Source organism: Lissotriton helveticus, chromosome 5_1 (genome assembly GCF_964261635.1).
Source record: "Lissotriton helveticus chromosome 5_1, aLisHel1.1, whole genome shotgun sequence".
In the NCBI taxonomy this organism is placed as follows: Eukaryota; Metazoa; Chordata; class Amphibia; order Caudata; family Salamandridae; genus Lissotriton; species Lissotriton helveticus.
Window position 1 is genome coordinate 1,304,841,524 of NC_136065.1, and position 18,652 is coordinate 1,304,860,175.

General features: G+C 45.1%; 1 long non-coding RNA gene across 1 annotated transcript in view; it reads right to left on the bottom strand.

The window, feature by feature from the left end:
- The window catches only part of LOC144755340 (uncharacterized), a 251,895-nt gene that overhangs the window by 216,136 nt on the left and 17,107 nt on the right, over window positions 1–18,652 (bottom strand). The gene's annotated exons all lie outside the window — the stretch shown is intronic.

An 18,652-nucleotide genomic window follows, 5' to 3' on the forward strand; every position in this document is an offset into this window, starting at 1 on the left:
ACTGCCCTCATCGCCGCAACCGATGACATCAAGTCCCTGCTGGACAACGGAGAAACGGCGGCCCTCATCCTCCTGGACCTTTCAGCCGCCTTCGACACGGTCTGTCACCACACACGACGAACACGCCTCCACAACGCTGGGATCCAAGAGAAGGCCCTGGACTGGACCACCTCCTTCCTCTCCGGCAGAACACAGAGCGTCCACCTTCCCCCCTTCTGCTCCGAAGCCACCGAGATCATCTGCGGCGTACCCCAGGGCTCATCCCTCAGCCCAACCCTGTTTAACATCTACATGGCACCGCTCGCCCACGTCGCCCGTCGGTATGACCTTAACATCCTCTCCTATGCCGATGACACCCAGCTGATACTCTCCCTCACCAAGGACCCCCACACCGCCAAAACCAACCTTCACGAAGGAATGAAGGCCGTTGCTGAATGGATGAGGAACAGCCGACTGAAGTTGAACTCGGACAAGATGGAGGTCCTCATCCTCGGATCCAACCCTTCGGCCTGGGACGACTCCTGGTGGCCGACCGCACTGGGAACTGCTCCAACACCCCCTGACCACGCACGCAACCTAGAGGTCATCCTCGACTCCACCCTCTCCATGACTAAACAGGTCAATGCCGTCTCCTCCTCCTGCTTCAACACCCTCCGCATGATCCGTAGGATCTACAAGTGGATCCCCACTGAAACGAGAAGAACAGTCACCCAGGCCCTTGTCAGCAGCAGGTTGGACTTTGGAAACGCCCTCTACGCAGGAGCCTCGGCCAAACTCCTGAGACGGCTCCAACGCATCCAGAATGCCTCTGCACGCCTGATCCTCGACATCCCTCGCCGGACCAACGTACCTCAACAGACGACTCAGCTTCTACACCCCCACTCGCCAGCTCCGCTCCGCCGACCTCGCCCTCGCTACAGTTCCCCGCTTCCGAAGAGCGACCTCAGGCGGCAGATCGTTCTCCCACCTCGCCACCAAGACCTGGAACACCCTCCCCATCCACCTACGGAAGACCAAAGACCTGCTGACCTTCAGAAAACTCCTCAAGACCTGGCTTTTTGAGCAGTAGCAGCATCCCCCACCCCAGCGCCTTGAGACCCTCACGGGTGAGTAGTGCGCTTTACAAATGATATGATTGATTGATTGATTGAATACACATTCACTACCCTTTCCATATAAACAAATTCCAATGTTACTCTTGTATCTCCCCTTTCTATATTGTTCCATATATGTTATAGCCTCATATACTGTGCCAACCTCCAAGTAATTACCCCTAAGTTAGTAATTCTCAGGCCATACACAGATTTGACAATGTTTCACTAGCAATCTCTCGACGCAGGAAATAATCTCAAGTTTGTAAACACTGACAGAGGATGGGTAACAGAAACATTAACTGTGCCATAGCCCTGCCCCAGCAAAACATAATTAAATTCTACTGATAAGTAGAGCCTATGCTTTAATTGACATTAGGTATTGTCCTGTGCATATATTTAAAAATGACCATTCACACAGTCATGTAGATCAGACACACTGCTTAATTTGAGCCTGTGCTTTCAGGTGGTCGGCACTGGCACTTAACTGTCAACACCGGCACTTATGACAGTCTGCCACATGATGACACTGTTTTTCTAATTTAGGGATGAGCACAATCATACATTGAAAATAATGAATACCTGATGCCCAAGCCATTCTTATAGCTTTGGGGGCCCTGTAATAGTCTCAATTGTTACTCTTGTGGGAGTGTGCTGGTTAGCATTGTGTTGGTACAGACATTGGCAGCGCTGACAAGGGAAATGGGTAGTGCAAGCTGCAGTGGTCTTCCGATAATGGCCCGGATACAATTTTTTTTTTTTTTTTACAAATTAAGCACTGATATTCACAAATCATTGCATAGAGGTAGGCAGGACAACAGATCGATAAACATCAAGGTTCATAGCGACTAACGAATCTAGGCACTCTTCCGCACAGACACTGGTAACCATGCATCCTACCCAAAAGACCTTCCAGCACCTGTGCAGGCAGACCACTAGACTTGTGGACACATATGCAGGAGCACGAAGAGACACATGGAGGTAACTAAAAGCATGAATAAATGGACTGATGACTCCAAACTTAAAGTCCACTGAATATTTAGCTGCCTGCTATGAAAATATACAGTTCGAGATGGTGAAAAGAATGAAATGTCATTGACTTAGTCAATGGACTTAGGGCCAGATTTAACAATTTCTCACGCAGTGCTGCAGCTGCAAATGGTGAGCTACGCTGCATGCAAAGGAGAGAGCAGGAGAGCACTAAAATGACTGAAATATGGCACTCTCCTCTCCCTAACGCCGGCGCTGAAATTGCACCATGGAGACATCGTTGTACCATAGCGCAAGGGTGTCTATGTGAGTCAAGGACAGACTTTGTACTGGAAGGATAACCTTTCAGTACAAAACACTATGCTTAGACTAATTTTAAATATGTTGTATGCGTACTGTTTAGTGCAGCACACATGGAAAGTCAGAAAATAAAGAGGAAAAAGCACTTCTCCTCATAGCTCCTGGTCGAAGAGTGCGGTATTTTCGCTCTAAACCGTGTCTACTTCATGTAGTAAATTGGGTGTTTTGTCAGAAACCTTGAGCTGTTGTATGGGAGCACCCATACAACTACCCATGATACGCCCCCTTTGCGCTAAGTAATGCCAAAACGCTGCTTTCAGGGCTGGACTGGCCGTTGCGGGCACCGGGCAATTCCCCGGTGCACCGCAGGGGTTGGGGGCCGGTTTGGGGCCCCTGGGGCCGTTTTTGTTACAGGGCCGTTTTCGAAGCATAGCTGCAAAATCGGCCCTGTAACAAAATCGGTGGCACCCACAACCCCCCTGGGGGGGAGCCTTCCACCGTTATGGCGAAGAAGCGTAATAATTACCATTTTATTATATGTGGGTGGCAGGCTCGCAAAAGCGTGAGGGCAGGGGGCGGGCTAATTAGTGCAATTGCACTATTACTTCAGCCCCCTGCCATTGTGCACATCAGATTGACTGCCTGCCTACAGCCGGCCAATCTGATATGCGCACTTCAGAGCCTGCAATCTCAGGGCTGAGAAACAGGGAAGAGATTGCAGCCGCAGGCCCCCAGCTTCAATAGGAGCGCTGGGTTAGCCTGCTCCAACCAATCAGGATTGGTTGGATTTGCGTGGCACAACGGAGAAAGTCCTTCAATATTCACCCCTAGACACCAAGGTGAGTGCCAGAAGAGATAGACAGCAATCAGACCAAGTACCCAGCAAAAGCAAACATATATATGGTACTTTTTTTGGGCATCGCACACCACCATATTTTAATGTAACCGGCCGCTACTGTTGCATGGGACATGTGTGGGAGTCAAAAACTTTTAAGCAATTTTAAGTGAATGCAATCTTTCCTTTAATAAGAGGGACTCATTAAGGTTGGAAGGGTACAAACATGGCCCTCCCCTTAGTCTGCGATGTGATAAAGCATGCCTTCCATCACGCTTTTCCAAACGGAGAAAAGTAAACTTAAGTGTGTCAAAACACCAAATTTTCTGTGAACCTGCTGTTCGCTTCTGAGTAAAGTGCTTTAACGTATCTTCTTCAGATAATAATCAGTGGCAACTAATGAGTACATAGTTTGCCTCTAAAGCATGGGCTAATACAACAAAATATATTCTTGCATACAAGGTGCAGAAAGATGTTCTTATAAAGCCGGGTGATTAACAACTCTCGTCACAAAGAACATGTACTGTGACTAACGTCTCAACTTGCCATTATACAGACTTAAACCTAGGGCCGGTCACACTTTGTACTTTTAACTAGAATACAATTGCGATGAATGTAATATCTAATCTTCTCTGCGTGCTATTTTATTCAGAACTCTAAAGCTATGATTAACTCTTGCTGAAGTGCATTTCAAATACATTATTCAAAAACAGAACCTGGTAGTTAAAGCAACCCCTTGCTGATTAATGTTTTCATGCTGCACCATTTGGATGTACATTCAGTTTGATTCAGTAAGTGCAGCTCTTTCAGTCTCCTGCGGCACTTCGCCGCATCAGCACTGAGATCATCTGACATATGGCCACGTCCCTCCCCACTCCTGTTCATGAAGAAGGCTACCAGTGATTTCAGACTTTGGCCTCTGCTGAAATTCCAATACACGTGAAAGAGTAGGGCAGCCCTGCCCGTTCCGCCAGCTAAATTGTTCATGAGTAATGCTGTGAAATTTTAGTCGAGTAGGAAAAGGCTGATTTGGGATTGTTGTGGGGCATTTCTTGTTTTTTTTTTTTTTTTTTACTTTTTGGCTTCATTTCATATCAATTCAGGAGGCTCATGGTATTGTTTTTAAAAAAAATCTATTTAGCTGTAACTTCAATATTACTTATCAATTTTAGAGCATGTTTGTTTAATAGGATGCTTCTCGGCATCCGTTTTCAGTTTCAACGTTGACAGTGGCTAATACCCTGAGGTTTTTAGGTGTCATTTCACCTGAGTAATTATTCACGTTTAATCGGGGCTCCTGAAAATCATCGAGCAAAAACAATCCATTCTTGAAAAAATAGATTGAAAACCCTGCTTATCCAGAGCTCTTCTGCAGCTGGAGGTGATAACGACTAGTTTTGTGAGAACCAATATGTTAGTAATGCACCAATTTCCCCTTCATTATTTATCTCTGAGTTTGCTTTTCGTCAGATTTACTAACAGGCACAAAGGCTTCTTCACCTAAAAAAAAGAGTAATGTACCAACGTTGCATAATTTACCTCTTTTGATGATAATATTTTCGACGGTTTGTACATCAACTGTAAAAATATCCCAACAGTACAAACTGGAGTTCTGCTGACCTCTAGTGGATTGTTTTAGTATAGTGGGTTGTGTTTCGAACAGGTGTTAATACTCGGGGACTCATTTTATGGCATTTTGGCATAGGGCAGTGCAGCAAGACACCTTCCTCCACTGCCCTACGCCCAGTGGTCGAAGTGGGAGGGATCGGCAGGGTACGGCGTACCCAACTTCTTTAATTTAATACAGTCCCTTCCCCGACACCTACTTTATTATTTTAGATGTGGGTCCGAGGACGGCCGAAATAGCCTGGCCGTTCGTGGCAGTTCGAGGATGGGCGGGCACAGAAGGAAAAGGGCTGTAATTTCCTTCTTGCCCAGAGAAGTCAAGGACAGTGTCCACTTCTCCTGCCCCACCGCTAGCAGCTGCCCCCCTCTCTTTCTCTTTCTCTTATTCTCTACCATTTTGTCGTGCTCCAGGTCACTTGTTGAAAACCGTGACTTTTCTTTCCTCTGCTTTCCTTCATTTCTTCCCCTGCGAAATATATCCCAAAAAAAAGGAAACAATTTGTAGTGTTGGCTTTCTAGTTGTTTTACCTATGTCATCAAATGGAATGTTACCACACAGGATGACTGTTTGGAATGTTATGCTCTGATGCTAGAGTCAGTTGGGAGATGAGGATTGAGCTGACTGGTGACAGCTCCTGGTGGGGATTTACCTTGGAATTACTCTTACTATCTTGAACTACCACCTCATGTCAAATTAATTAATAAATACATCTTTCTACAAATAAAATTAACTACAGCTACATCTGTTTAGAAGCCTACTGATTAAAAGCCTGCTAGTTTCATAAATAAACCTACTGCTCTGAAAGCCTGCTGCCTATAAAGTTACAGGCCTAAAGGTTAACCCAAACTCCTGTGTCGAGTGAAGACAGCACATGATTTATTAACTTGCTAATTTATTAGCCTGCAAAGCCTGCAATTTGAAATATGCGATGTTACAAGTGACACTTTCCATCGTTATCAACATCTTCGGCAAAGCTTTTATCGTGTTGTCTTTCCGTGAACATATGGGAATTTAATTTTTTCACGAACTTATGGCAATATTTATTATTTATTATTATTTATTGACTTTAAACTTGCCTTTCCTACACGGCACTTCAACCATCATCTTGCCATTCAAATGCGGCTCGAGTGCAGTCAGCGCTTCCTCGCGCTTCGAATCTCCGTCTTGCTTCAAAGCAGCTGCTTGTCATCAATTTCTGCACAGTGACGCAGCGTCACTGTACGTGCCTCCATTTTATACTTAGTAGACATTCCTGTCATTTGGTGTTGCTGCATCACGAATATTGGGAACTTCGCCATTATGAAATATAAATCACCGAGGTTCTTAATGGTACTTTGGACAGCTTTCATAGACCACCGAGGAAGTGAATTCTTCTTGTCAACTTACATGAAGGTACATTCATTTTCTTCCGATGCAGTTCTTTGGATTCCACTTCACTATCCGTGGATTTTTCAAGCTAATTTCGCCATCTACTGGTTTATTTTCATAATTGCATATTGTTTTAAAAGTTCAAGATGTCTCTTACGATTTCGGTACAAGTACTGTTTTCATAATTTTACACTTCGTGTTTCAACTGTACCTGAACTACAACGCCAAACCGATTCCTACTAAGACAACGGTGACAACTTTATTTGTTTTAGTCCTTTATTTTCCTACATTGACAACGGTGACAATTTTATTTATTTTAGTCCTTTATTTTCCTACATTGACAACGGTGACCACTTTAATTATTTTAGTTAATTGTTTTGTTCATTGATTAATAATAACATGAATCTTTGAGGATGTACAGTATATGTATACCTTTTACTATTTTAATCCCATTTTATTTTGCAAGTTGCAGCAGGTATGATTACTATGGATTACATTCTGAATATTAATGTATTTATGATACAACGCTGATTAATTTTATTGCTTTGTTCACATCTTAACTTTTGGTTGCAATTGCAAAATGTATAAAAGAGGAAGATATGTAGTGTTGGCTTTCTAGTTGTATTACCTATGTCATCAAATGGAATGTTACCACACAGGATGACTGTTTGGAATGTTATGCTCTGATGCTAGAGTCAGTTGGGAGATGAGGATTGAGCTGACTGGTGACAGCTCCTGGTGGGGATTTACCTTGGAATTACTCTTACTATCTTGAACTACCACCTCATGTCAAATTAATTAATAAATACATCTTTCTACAAGAACCTACGTGACCTGATCATCATTTACATTACTACACAATTGCAGAAAATGTATTTTTCTGACATTTTCTATGCAGCCTCGGGAGGAGAGAAAAAAAGGTTTAAAATGTGAACAATAACGACATAACTAAATAAAGCAAGAGACAGCTGCGGGCCGTGAAGGGTGTTTCGGTGGGGCAGAGAGGCGGGGTGGGGGGGTGCTAAAAACCGGAATTTGGATAATTGAAGGTAAGTAAATAATTTAATTAATGAAATGAATTTCGTAGCGCGCCCTGCATCGCAAAATGTGATATAGGGTGCGCTACGAAATTCTTTTTATTTATTAAATTGTTTACTTACCTTCAATTATCTATACTCCGGTTTTTAGCACCCTCCCCCACCCCGCCTCTCCGCCCCACCGAAACTCCCTCCACGTGCCGTGGCTGGCAAGAGAGAGTGGTCGCAAATTGGCCTGATTGATTTTATTCACCCCAAACACATTAGCGGCACTTTCAGCGTTTGCCAATGAAGCGCTACTTTTCTTTTCTCATCTTTCTTTGAACACCATTTTTCCCCAAGTGGAGAAGTGCGCCATTCATGGAGGTACTGCAATACCTGCTTGATGAGTGGATTGAAAAACATTTAATGTGATCCATATCAGTTGTTTTCCCTATTTAAGTTCATAAAATGTGTGCCACAGTCCTCTGTGTTCAGGGATGAGGTCTTTTTAAACCATACTGCCTATGTTTTGTAAGGATATAAGCAATGGACACTGAAACAGGTGCCTTCTGAGCCCTGTAGTCATGTGCTTAACTTTTCAGGCAAAAACGCTCATTGATTTCTGAATAATGAGTGTAAAAGCGTTAAGTTGTATTCCCTATGAGTGTTTGCTTTTTCCAGAATGTTGTTACTTTTTTCAGCCAGCGTATTACTCTTGTCTAGTGTATGATTTGAATTGAATCTCATCTAGGTGTTTATAGAGGGGCACAATTTGGTTGTAGTTGAAGGCAGTGCGATTTTCTCTAAGTAAGGCAGTATGGTGTCCAGTGGGGGAGGGGATGTGGCCCTTCTTTGGCCAGAGATGCCGAATTAGGAACAGGGGAATCAGGCTCAGCCTTTCATGACCTGTCCACCAGACTACTCTCCTGAGTAAGCACATTCCCCTGCTAGACCAGTGAAGGCCCCGCCAGACCTTAAAAGCCCTGGTGTCATAGCATCAGCAGGTGGACCCTAGTGGTGGCAATCTTCAAGGCAATCCATACTGAAGTTCACCTCCAGTCTTGTCGGCAGGCTTACGAAGAAGCACACGCTAGAGCAACAGTGGCTTTGTCCCTGAGGTCCCAGGACCCTTGATGCCGGTCCGCCTCACCCATTGGTACCTCCATTGGCCTTGTTTCAGCAGTAGTAGCTGCAACTCATCAGGGCTCGGCAATGCAGGATTTGCACCCCCCCCAAAATACAGTCTCTTTGCTTCATGCACAAGCACTTTTAACATGTGCTGCCTACTTTGAAGTCGCTGGAATTATGCAGCAATTGAGGACAACATTATGCTGCAGTGATAACTAAATTATGCAGCAAGAAAAAGGCTGCAGCGTAATGTGGTATATTTCCTGATACTTTATTATTTTGACATTTTTACAGATACTAACAGTCTCTGCAAATATTTTGACTCGTTCAACATACAAATGTAACAGTGATAAAGGTAACCCCTCAATCTTTGCAAAGGGCCCTTCACTTGGCAGCAACACAAGTCAAATTTTTAGTAACTTTTGATCCGTTTGAGCTACAAACAATTTATTAGTTAAAAGCGTTAGATAATGCAATAGATGATGTATTATGTAGCAAGTATGACAGAGCCATAATTATCTGGAAAACATTTGCAAAATAGGATATTTTGCCATTCATGTTTGAACTGCTATTGTGGAAAAGGAGAGGAAAAGCGCTGATGACAGAAACTGCACGGCTGAGCGTCAAATGGCTCGTGATAGCACTTTGAAGCGTATTTGGGACATTCTGTGATTAGATACGTACCCCAATTTGTGAATGTATTTTAATGTTCATTTGAATGAAATGACGTAATGAGCTGTAACTGGTCAGTGAAATGCAAAACAGATACTAAAAATTGGTATGTTTTGCTCCTTCTGGCCACACCTGACTCCATCCACTGCCCCAATCCTTGGGTTATTTCCGTCCTCTGATTCTCCGACCACTGTTTCCCTACTTTTTCCCCCCACTTCGACCACTGCCTACGCCAAAGTGAAAGGGCATGAATGCACTGTATTTAAGCAATAGGGTGCATTCCTGTCCATTCTACCTGCACTGGCGCCGTTTCAGCAGCCTAGCGCCTACGTAGACCCCCTTGCACCATGTGCAAGGGTGCCTCGTGCATGTTTTTGGGCAGAAAGGTGCACCTTCCTGCTCAAAAACAATCCTATGAGGGATTTTACTGTTTCTGTGTGTGCTGCAGAAAGCATCACACAAGGAAAGAAGAAAATATAAGGAGAAGTAAACATATTTCTCCTCCTTAGGCCTCACCAAGGGAGGCGTACGGATTTGGTGTTTCCACAGGCTCACATCACTCTGTAAATCTGACGAAGTTCAAATTCCAGGCAACACTCATCAAAAGCCTCCCGTCCCAGAGTAAGGCGATCTGAGCTGTGTCGCCTTACTCATGATTTATAAGGAGACTCAACGCCACACAGCGTGGCATTGCATGGCTTTAAACATCTTTATGAGAGCCCTACGTCACGCTTGTACCACTTTACATGGTGTAAAAGTGACACGGCTCTCATAAATAATCAAGTCTGGAAGGATGCAATGTGCGGGCGCTTTCAAATCTTTTCATAGTGTTTGGAACGAGTTTGGAACGTGAGTGTTTGACTGGGCCAGAGGCGTTTTGTAACTAGGGGTGGGGGCTGCTAAGTACGAGAAAACTCACCCACACCCAGTGCCCCTCAGGACCAGGTGAAGGGACTACACCTTTCATTTGATTCTCTTTTAATGTTTCATATTTAAATCGGCAGTGCATTGATTTAAGCTTAGAATTCTACATAGACTGTTCACTTCATACACCGTTAGCAGGACTTCAAAGTGATAATGCCAGCAGTGCAAATCTGACAAATTATTCATTCGATATTAGCAGTTGTGGTAGGGAGAATAAAAAAAAAAAATCACCCCTCACATGTCCGTCCGTGTGAGAGAGCTTAAAAGTGTAAGCTTTAAGAAACAGGAAGTGATAAAGTGTGGAGTGACAGAAAAGGCAGAGTGAGGAAGCCAGCACAGCAAGAGTGTATGGAGAAGGATGGGGAGAAGTGGCCTGGGAGTTAGAGCTGCCGACCTTGGTACTGGGGAACCAGGCTCGAGGACTGGACCTTTGAAACCATGTTCCAGTACCAGCCTCGGCTCAACATTCTGGGGAAACAATGTGTGAAGTCTGGTTCACATGTAAACAGCTCTAATGCAGTTGGGAACGTTTGTGGTATATAAAACCTGCAGAACAAACAGTCCCGGTACTCATGCTTATCGAAGGAAAGAAGAGTTCAAGAGAGGTTTGTGAGCACATGTGAGTGAGAAGAGGAGGATGGTAGGAAAGTTTGGGGGACAGAGAATAGGATCGTAAGAGGGGTTTCAGAAGACAAGACTAGAAGATAGATTTGTTGTGCGGCCTATCTGGAAAATGTTTTGAAGTGGTACGTAATAACCAAACTGGTGCTCTTATGTCATACTATGTCGCTTGAAGGAGAGATTTTATAAAATAATTGTGTATAAAAAGGCGAATTTAGGGTCTGGACGATGTGGGAAGTGGTTTAGAGTTGCACATTAGAAGCCTGATCCTCTCATGTCATTGTAATCATTGGCTGTCTTTATGGAAGGAGTGGAATCAAGTAGAGTGAGGGGTAGTTGCTAACGTCATCATGCCTACTATCCCGGTTGCAGGTATTTAGGTCCTGTTCTTGGATACAATGGTTCTACAGACACCTGTTGTTGTTACGTTCAATCTATAGAGGTTTGGAACTGGTTCTTAGTTTGCACCATTCTGCATCATCGTTTAAGAAAGAGACATGTCTTTACCACCTTACTGGATTCTAAGTTAACTTAAATGTTTCTGCTAGGACTGAATTCCATGACCTTGCTGTCTATATGAACGAAGGTCCAGTGATGCGCACATTCTTGTAGAATGGGATGGTCAGAAGGGGTGCTGAAGGTTCTGTTCTGCAAGTTCCTTCGAAATTTGACTGAATGAAGTTTTGGTCAGTACTATACGTAGCTCTATGGGAATTCCAATTTTCTTGAAGGAGGAGGGCCTAGAAATGTGTAGTCACAGAAGCACCTTGGGGCAGGTGTGTTGGAGTCACTCAGGCATAGTTGAAGAAGTTTGTTAAGTATTCAGATTAGCAAAATAGGTACAGACAGGACTAGTGGTGGTCTGTAGCTTCTGTGGCAAACCAAGAAGTTAGAAGACATTGCATTGAGTGAAAAATCCTTCTTGCCACACGATTCACTTGATAGTTTAGTGTCAGGCTGATGTCCATGATCAAGCCTTGATTTCTTACTTCAGTAGATGATGTCCAATGTAGATCAGTTCATGGGTATGAATGGTTGTAGATTAATTTAATGGAGAGTTTGGGTTCAGGTGGTTAAACCACATCTCTAATTTAGAGACATCTCAACTTGTGGGCATGTTAACTTTTAGTAAAAGGGAAGCATTGCTAAATGTTATGTGCATTTGTAAAGTGCACTAGCACCTGCAAAAGCATCCTGGTGCTAAGCAGGTCTATGTGCCTAGCCTTCCCTATAGTTGGTTGGTTAATTGAAAAGGTAGGTCTTCAGCTTCTTGCATAATTCAGGAAGAAAGGAGCAGGCTCTGATGAGGCGTGGGAAGTTGTTCCACACTTTAGAAGTGATGTAAGAGAATTCCCGTCCTCCTCAGATGGTTCTGTAAATGCATGGGATGTTTGCGAGTAGCAGGTTTGCGGAGTTGAGTCATTTAGGTTGTTGGTGGAAGGAGAAGTCACTGTTAACCCCTTCGCTGCGGGGGAGGGGGCCATGTGCAGCGCCACCGTGCTGTTGACGAGCTCAGCTCGCCATGGAGTACAGCGGAGCTGTCCTCATGACGGGCTGAGCTCGTCACGGCCGCACCCGTTTTTGGAACGTTCAGCACAGCGGGGAAATTAGCCCCGCGTGCGACGTTCCAACGGCTGTGACGAGCTGACCTCGTTAGCAGCACCCATGAGGTTAAGGTTGATGGGGCCTGAGGTATTAAGTGCCTTGAACGTGTGTGTGATGAGTTTGACTTAAACGTGTTTGTGTATCAGAAGCCAGTGTAGTTCTCCGAGGTGTGTTGTGATGTGAGTTCTGTGTGGGAGGTTGAGGATGAGTCTGGCTGCTGAGTCAAAATCAATACGTTTTTCATTTGTACATTTCATGCACAGAGAAACATACAAGATCTATGCACATGTTGCCTAAGAAGACATAGGCATCCATACATGCAGATACAGTAACACACATAAAATACACAGGGACAACACATTCGCCCAAATTTCACTACTCATTTCGTTACTCAATTACATATAGAATGCACCCACCAATAAACAACCTCTGGACAGAAATACAGGAAGGTGATGGACGCGGGAGGACGGGCAGTCCTAGTGCTCCTTGACCTGTCCGCGGCCTTCGATACGGTCCACCATAACATCTTGGTGGACCGTCTTGAGGGCTGCGGAATTCGAGGAGCAGCGTTGAGCATGCTAAAATCTTTCCTATCTGACAGGGTTCAAGTGGTGGCCCTGGGAGATTTTGAATCTACCCCTTTCATACTCCCAGGAGGGGTTCCTCAGGGCTCCTCACTGAGTCCCACCCTATTTAATATATATGTCACTTCCCTCGCCCCGGTGATTCGCTCATTTGGCTTTGAATTGACATCTTACGCAGATGATACACAAATTGTGGTATCTCTGCTCCCGGGGCGAGAATAAGGAACAGCGGCAAGATTCCAAGACTGCATGACTGCAGTAAGTTCATGGATGGCTAGGAATTGCCTCAAATTGAATTCCTCGAAAACAGAGGTTCTTCTTTTTGGCAATGAGGCTAATCTTTGGACCCCCAACTGGTGGCCCCAAGAAATGGGAGAACCACCCATTCCAGCCACGACAGTAAAAAACCTGGGGGTGTTCATCGATAAACAATTATCTTTTAAATCACAAGTTAATGCCCTCTCATCCTCCATTCATTGGATAATAAAAACTATCAGGAAAATTCTCCCTTTTCTTTCCATCAGTAGCAGGAAAACGGTGGTGACAGCACTTGTACTGTCACGCCTTGACTATTGTAATAGTCTGTTTCTGCAAGCACAGCAAGGGATTTTGAACAAAATGCAGATGCTGCAAAATGCTGCTGCCCGATTAATCACTGGTCTACCCAAATTTGCATCGGTCACTCAGGAACTGAGAAAATTGCATTGGCTCCCAATACGGAAACGTATGATGTTCAAAGCACTATGTATGGTGTTCAAGGCAGTGAATGGACTAGGTCCGTCCTTCCTTCAACAACACTTTCAGTTGTACAAACCAGGTCGACAACTAAGATCAGCCAACAAATGGCTTGTTAAGACTGATCGCATTAGGAAAGCCCAATGGGGAGGACGCAGTTTTATTTCCGGAGCATCTGCTATCTGGAATAAAATGCCCCTCCCCCTAAAACAAAGTACTGACCTGATGACATTTAGGAAAAACATCAAAACATGGCTCTTTGATTTATAGGGATGAACATGTCTTATGGAGAAAGCATATCGTTTCAGCGCCAGGACACCGCCCGGTAACAGCGCGCTTAATAAATGGTAAAAATAAATAAATAAATTGCTGTACCAGCCAGTGCCCAATGCACACAAGTCAACATACAAAGGGTGATACACACTAAGAACAAAAATACAGACACACATGCATTGCCACAGAACATATAAACACTGCAGACAGAAAATGATAGATTACCTTTAAACTGGGTACATAGAAAATCAATGTAGTGAGGCTAAAGTGTGGGACCATGTGGGACCATGTGTTATGTTATGTTATGTTACTTTATTTCTTTTATAGCGCACGGCAACTCCGAGGAGCATCCCGGCGCTTTGGCAAAGAAAGACAGCATAGAAAGCAACCACACAACAAAAAACAGAAAGAAAAACTATTTCTTAAAAAGCCATGTCTTCAGATCCTTTCTAAAGGTCAGAAGACAGGGAGCCGATCTCAGGGACACTGGTAATTCGTTCCATGCCTTGGGTGTCAGATAGCGGAAAGAACGACCTCCCAATCGTGCACAACGAATTACAGGAACTTTAAGCAAAGACAGACCCGATGACCTGAGATTCCTGCTTGGCACATACCGGAAAACGCGTTTCCCAATATATTTGGGGCCAATACCATTAAGGGCCTTGAAGGCCACAGTCAGGCATTTAAAAAGGACCCGCTTGGAGATGGGTAGCCAATGAAGAGTGTTCAATAAGGCAGTGGCGCCAGCTCTCCTTGGGAGTCCAAAAATAGCACGGGCTGCCGAATTCTGGACTACTTGCAAACGGGTCATAAGATATTTTGGTAGACCCAGAAAGAGAGCGTTTGCGTAGTCCAGACGCGACCCGATTAATGCCTGTACGACTGTTTTCCTGTGATTGAGTGACAGTAGAGGGAAAAATTTCCTCAACATCCGTAAGATGCCGAAGCACTTCCCAACAATGGACAAGATGTGGGGTCCAAAGGATAACTCACAGTCCACTATCACTCCCAAGTTCTTCGCCTTCGCAGCAACCTTGTCAGGAGGAAACATATCCTGAGGCCACCAGGATTTCCAGTCATGTTCCGGTGCGCAACCGAAAAAAAGCAACTCTGACTTGTCAGAGTTGCATTTTAAGCCATGACCTCTGAACCACTCAAACACCGCACCAAGGCAATCCCTGATCTTTATGCCATCAAATGACCCCTCCCTGTCACATGTGAACAGGAGTTGGGTGTCATCAGCGTAAGACACGATCCGGGCGCCAAAAGATTCCGCGACTTCCGCCAGAGGGGCCATAAAGATGTTAAACAGCATAGGGCTGAGAATGGAGCCCTGCGGGACTCCCACCTCTAGCGGAGCCATATCAGCGGAAAAAGGGGGCGCCCAGATCGTTTGCCGGCGGTCGGCCAGAAATGATTTTAGCCAGTTCCACACCGTTCCTCGAAGGCCACACTCCCAGAGTCTTACAAGGAGGGCATCATGAGGAACGGTGTCGAAAGCCGCCGACAAGTCAAGCATGACTAACACGGCCTTTCCCCCCGAGTCGAGTACTTCCCTGATAGCATCAGTGACCTCCAGCAGAGCCAGCTCCGTGCTAAAATTAGCTCGGAAGCCGGACTGCGAGGAGTGCAATAGGTCGTTTCCTTCGATGAAACTGGAAATTGTCCTATGCACATACCGCTCGGCCACTTTTGCCAGAGCAGGGAGAAGGGAGATTGGCCTGTAGTTGGCATGTATCAAGGGATCCAAGGTGGGTTTTTTGAGCAGTGGTAAAATCATGGCTCGCTTCCAGGCCAGAGGCACCTCCCCTGTCGACAGAGATGTATTCAACAGGGGGTTCACCAAGATGTTAATGGCGGGAGCCACTTTTCCCAAGCATTTAGCCGGACATGGATCTAAAGGAGAGCCGGATTTCAGGCCGGACAGCAACTCCAAAGATGTACTAAGATCCATAGGGGGAAATGCAAAAAGGAAAGGGCCATGGTCTTCCACCGAACGAGATGGCGGTGGGTGGCTCACAACCGGTTGCGCACTAGAGAGAGAAGCCTGGATGTGGAGTATGGATATTGCAATATCATACAAAGGAATGAAATGGACATACCAGTGAAGACATGTAGTTTAAGTGAAATCATTAAAAAAGTATTTTAATGAAGTCACATGAGAACAACAGCAAAGCTCAAAACGGTATATGGTCCACATTGTATGAACAGGAAGGAAATGGGCAGAGTAGACATGACTAGTGGCCTTTTACTTGGAGGGAGAAGCTACACCCCCCTTCCTGTGTAGAGGTCACAATAGTACTGGTCCTTGTTAGACCTGGCACCTTGGCGTGGGTCTCCCTTCCATTGTTTGCTGTTGCCTCATGTGTTTTTGCTGGTTATAGATGCTTTGGGCACTGTGCCCCTGCTGTCCAGCGCCACAGTGCAAGTGCTCCCTGTGGTAAATTGATGTATGGATTAGTGACTCCATGATGGCTGGTTTGGTTTACTTGTTAGAACATAGTACAGTGCACTGAGTGTGCCCAGGGCGTGTAAATCAAATGCTACTGGTGGGCTTGCAGCACTGGTTGTGCCAACCACAGAAGCAGCATGGAAAAGTGTGTCTCAGGTCTGCCATTGCAGAGCCTGTGTGCAGTCTGGTACTGCCATGCTGACAGGGCAAGTGCCCCCACTTGCCAGTCCCTAAACCTTCCCTTTTCTGCATATTAGTCACCCCTATGTTAGGCCCAAGGGCAGGGTGCATTTTAGGTAAAAGGTAGGACAAGCCCTGATTTATGTGGCATGTCCTAATAATGAATTACAGCCTATTTTATTTTTTACTATTGCAAGGCTACCCGTTCCCCATAGGCCAGAATGAGCAGTTTGATTATAACATTTTATAATCCTAACTGACTCAGGGAACTAGGTAAAAATTCGAGTTTAGTATGCCTGAACTCAGAATGATAAAATACATCTTTTAGTGAACTTGGTTTTAACATTCTGTGTTTGAACATACCACTTTTAGAAAGTAGGTATTTTCTTGTCTAACCATCCAAGTCTGCCTCTGTTAGGTTGTGTATTCCTGGTCTGGAGTTTGAATGACAGGGGATGGGGGATTCCAGGAGACAGGGTGAGTCAGCCCAGGGCTGAATAGAGAGATCTGCATGTAGATGTGTGGGAGGAGTTGCACCTGGGACATGAATAGGGCTGTGCTTTCCTTCCACAATGCTGGCTCCACCTTCTGTGGTGCATCTGATGTCCCTGGCCTACACTGTGAAAGGAAAGAAGAAGTCTTGTCAACAAAGTGCTCAAAGACTGACTATAACTGGTTTGGACTAGGCAAAGGCCTCTATGCCTTCAGAGAACAAAGGGAAAATGAGTATAAAAGGGGGGACCCAGACCCCAGAACTTTAGATCACTCTTGGGAAACAAGAAGAAACCTTTGCTGAGGAGAGGAACCAGAGGAACAGAGGAAGAGACTATCCCTAAGCTGAGTGCTGTCTGGGGGATTGGCCTGCAGTGGTTGCCTGACTGCCAAAGAAAAGAGAAAGGACTTTGTGCTACTTTCATTCAACTTGTGAAGGATCTCCAAGGGCTTGAGATAGAGCTTGCCTCCGGCTGAAGTCTTTGCAGAAGTGTCCCGCATTGCCGGAGAAGAGTGTTTCTGTCGCATCAGACACCGTCGCATCATCGGGAAGCTAGTCGCCGCCGCAGCTACTGTCGTCGCATCACTGAAGCAGGGTGTCGCCACTGCAGCTGTCGGATCACCGAAGCGTCTCGCATCACCGGAGAAGAATGTCACCATCGTATAAGACGCCATCGCATCACCGGAGAAGCGTGTCGCAGGGCCTGTCGTGGCTCAGAAGAATCGTTGAGTTGCCGCACGGCTGTCGAGCATGCGCGCATCGTGTCGCATCAAGGAGAAGATGCCATTTTTGTTTGATTGCACCGGATCTTCATCGGATCACGGCACTTACTGGTCGCATTGCCACGGAAGCGCAGAAAGAAACAGACGCATCACCTACCCAAGCCGAGAAGAACCAACGCATCCCCTATGCATCAGTAGGGACCCGACGCATCATCATTCTTGCGTGAAATGAAACCGACGCATCACCTTCCCTGCAACACTTTTGTTGTATAGCGTTACGCATCCAAAGTTACATTGAACTTAAAGTGTCGCAATTTACATCTAAAGAGAACTAAGCTATTTCTACCATTTTTAAAGTACAGTACTGTGGATTTTTGTCATTTGTGGTCTTGTGTTAAGTCTATATAAAAATACTTTTTTTATACTACAACTTGTGTGGTGTCCATCTGTAGTGTTGTCACTGGGTTACTGTATGTGTTCACAAATGCTTTACACACTGCCTTTGAGATACGCCTGTCTGCTTGTGCCAAGCTACCAAGGGGGTGAGCAGAGGTTATTTTAGGAGTGTACCCCCCTACCCTGACTAGACGCAAGGGTCCCTATTTGGTCAAAGGAACCTACCTCTGCTAACTAGAGACCCCCCAAATCTAACAGTCCTGAAATCAGCAAAATACCCTACCAGAGTGGAACCTATAGGCCAATATCCTTGTTAAACACAGATTATAAGTGCTAATAGTCAGTAGGATAGCCTGTGTAATTAGGGCTAAGTCATCCAGATCAGAGGCTTCATTCCTGGGTGTCATCTAAATGAGTTAACCCATCTCTTTATTGGTGCAAGAGATCTAGCAGTAGCTCACCATGTCTTGTTAACTGTAGTGTCCTTAGACGCTGCAAAGGCGTTCAACATGGTCAATTGGGCCTACTTATGGGAAGAACTTAAAAAGTGTGGATTCTGTCACAGGATGATCAGAACAATACAGAGTGTGTTAGTTGGATGATCCTGTTGTGTGTGCATAGCCATCAGATATATTTC